Here is a 3,088-nt window from a genome sequence, read left to right as displayed (position 1 = left end):
CACGTCCTCCCCTTCCTTCTTGGATTCGGCCATGATGGTTATATCAATGGCCTTGCACTCTCCTTTTGGATTTTCTTCTGTATTGCTTGGGAGAGAACTAGGAGGGGTTTCAGTGATCTTCTTACTCAGCTGGCCCACTTGTGCCTCCAAATTTCTAATGGAGGACCTTGTTTCATTCATGAAACTCATAGTGGCCTTAAATAGATCAGAGACTAAGTTTGCTAAATTAGAGGTATTTTGTTCAGAGTTCTCTGTCTGTTGCTGAGTGGATGATGGAAAAGGCTTGCTATTGCTAAACCTGTTTCTTCCACCATTATTAAAGCTTTATTGAGGCTTTTGTTGATCCTTCCATAAGAGATTTGGGTGATTTCTCCATGAGGGATTATAGGTGTTTCCATAGGGTTCACCCATGTAATTCACCTCTGCAATTGCAGGATTCTCAGGATCATAAGCTTCTTCTTCAGAAGATGCCTCTTGAGTACTGTTGGATGCAGCTTGCATTCCATTCAGACTCTGAGAAATCATATTGACTTGCTGAGTCAATATTTTATTCTGAGCCAATATGGCATTCAGAGTATCAATTTCAAGAACTCCCTTCTTCTGAGGTGTCCCATTACTCACAGGATTCCTCTCAGAAGTGTACATGAACTAGTTGTTAGCAACCATGTCAATGAGTTCTTGAGCTTCTGCAGGCGTTTTCTTTAGGTGAATGGATCCACCTACAGAAGTATCCAATGACATCTTAGCTAATTTAGACAGACCATCATAGAATATATCCAGGATGGTCCATTCTGAAAGCATGTCAGAAGGACATTTTTTGGTCAGTTCCTTGTATCTCTCCCAAGCTTTATAGAGGATTCACCTTCTTTCTGTCTGAAGGTTTGAACATCCACTCTAAGCTTACTCAGCTTTTGAGGAGGAAAGAACTTGGCTAAGAAAGTCTTGACCAGCTTATCCCAAGAGTTCAGGCTATCCTTAGGTTGAGAGTCCAACCATATTCTAGCTCTGTCTCTTACAGCAAATGGGAAAAGTATGAGCCTGTAGACTTCAGGATCTACTCCATTAGTCTTAACAGTGTCACATATCTGCAAGAATTCAGTTAAGAACTGAAAGGGATCTTCAGATGGAAGTCCATGAAACTTGCAGTTTTGTTGCATCAGAGAAACTAATTGAGGTTTCAGCTTAAAATTGTTTGCTCCAATGGCAGGGATGGAGATGCTTCTTCCATGTAAATTGGAATTAGGTGCAGTAAAGTCACCAAGCATCCTCCTTGCATTATTATTATTTTCGGCTGCCATCTCCTCTTCCTGTTCGAAAATTCCTGTAAGGTTGTCTCTAGATTATTGTATTTTAGCTTCTCTTAGTTTCCTTTTCAGAGTTCTTTCAGGTTCTGGATCTGCTTCAACAAGAATGTTCTTGTCCTTGCTCCTGCTCATATGACAAAGAAGGGAATAACACAGAAAATATGAAATCCTCTATGTCACAGTATAGAGATTCCTTTGGGTGAGTAGAAGAAGAAAAGAATGTAATGTAAGGAAAGAGAATGGGGGAAAGTCCAAACACAAGGGTGAGGAGAGCAGAGATATGAGATGAAGAGAAGTGTTAGTAAGTAATTAAATAAATAGAAGAAGATGAGGGAAAGAGAATTTCGAAAATTAATTTTGAAAAAGAGTTACTAATTTTCGAAAATTAAAATTAAAATTAAAAGTTGAAACAATTAATAAATTAAAAAGAATTTTTGAAAGAGAGGGGGGCATTTTCGAAAATTAGAGAGGGATAGTTAGTTAGGTAGTTTTGAAAGAGATAAGAAACAAACAAAAAGTTAATTAGTTAGTTGAAACAAATTTTGAAAATTAATTTTTAAAAGATAAGAAGATAAAAAGTTAGAAAAGGTATTTGAAAAAGATAAGATAAAAAAAAGATATTTTTGAAAAGATATGATTGAAATTAGTTTTGAAAAAGATTTTATTTTTAAAATCACAATTAATGACTTGATTCACAAGAAATCACAAGATATGATTCTAGAACTTAAAGTTTGAATCTTTCTTAACAAGTAAGTAACAAACTTGAAATTTTTGAATCAAAACATTAATTGTTGATGATATTTTCGAAAATATGATGTAAAATTAAGAAAAATGAAAAAGATTTGATTTTTGAAAAAGATTTTGAAAAAGATTTTGAAAAAGATAAGATTTTTAAATTGAAAATTTGATTTGACTCCTAAGAAACAATTGAATTTTAAAAATTTTTAAAAAAGTCAATTCAAATTTTCGAAATTTATGAGAGAAAAAAGGAAAGATATTTTTTTTGATTTTTGAATTTTTAATGATGAAAGAGAAAAACAAAAAAAAATGACTTACAACATGAAAATTATGAATCAAAACACATGATGCATGCAAGAACACTATGAATGTCAAGATGAACACCAAGAACACTTTGAATGTCAAGATGAACATCAAGAACTTATTTTTGAAAAATTTTCAAGAAAAGAAAACATGCAAGACACCAAACTTAGAAATTTTTCATGCATAGACACTATGAATGCAAGAATGCATATGAAAAACAAGAAAAGACACAAAACACGAAAATATGAAGATCAAACAAGAAGACTGGCCAAGAACAACTTGAAGATCATGAAGAACACTATGAATGCATGAATTTTCGAAAAATGCAAAATTTTTTTTAGAAAAAAAAATGCAATTGACACCAAACTTAAAAATTGACTCAAGACTCGAACAAGAAACACAAAATATTTTTTATTTTTATGATTTTATAAAATTTTTTTTATTTTTTCAAAAATTAATGTGAAAAAGAAAAATAAAGATTCCAAAATTTTTAATATGAATTCCAGGAATCTTGCACTCTCAGTCTAAAGCTTCAGCCTAGGAATTAGACATGGCTCACTAGCCAGCTAAGCTTTAGTATGCTATTACATGTATTGAAGTGATTAGTTGAAGCCTCAGTCTAAAAGAATTTAGACATGGCTTTACAGCCAGCCAGGATTCAACAAATCATCATGAAACACTAGAATTTATTCTTAAAAATTCTGAAGAAAAATATATTTTTGAAAAGATTTATTTATTTTTTT

General features: G+C 32.5%; 1 non-coding gene across 1 annotated transcript; it reads left to right on the top strand.

Annotated features, from left to right (window-relative positions):
• Positions 1-795: 795 nt before the first annotated feature.
• Positions 796-902, top strand: LOC112787731 (small nucleolar RNA R71). The gene has a single exon (XR_003195126.1). It is a non-coding gene; the product is annotated as a small nucleolar RNA R71 (small nucleolar RNA).
• Positions 903-3,088: the final 2,186 nt, after the last annotated feature.

The sequence above is a fragment of the Arachis hypogaea genome, chromosome 20 (assembly GCF_003086295.3).
Source record: "Arachis hypogaea cultivar Tifrunner chromosome 20, arahy.Tifrunner.gnm2.J5K5, whole genome shotgun sequence".
Taxonomy (NCBI): domain Eukaryota; kingdom Viridiplantae; phylum Streptophyta; class Magnoliopsida; order Fabales; family Fabaceae; genus Arachis; species Arachis hypogaea.
Note: the sequence above shows the minus strand (reverse complement) of the source record. Positions and strands in the feature narration are given on the sequence as shown.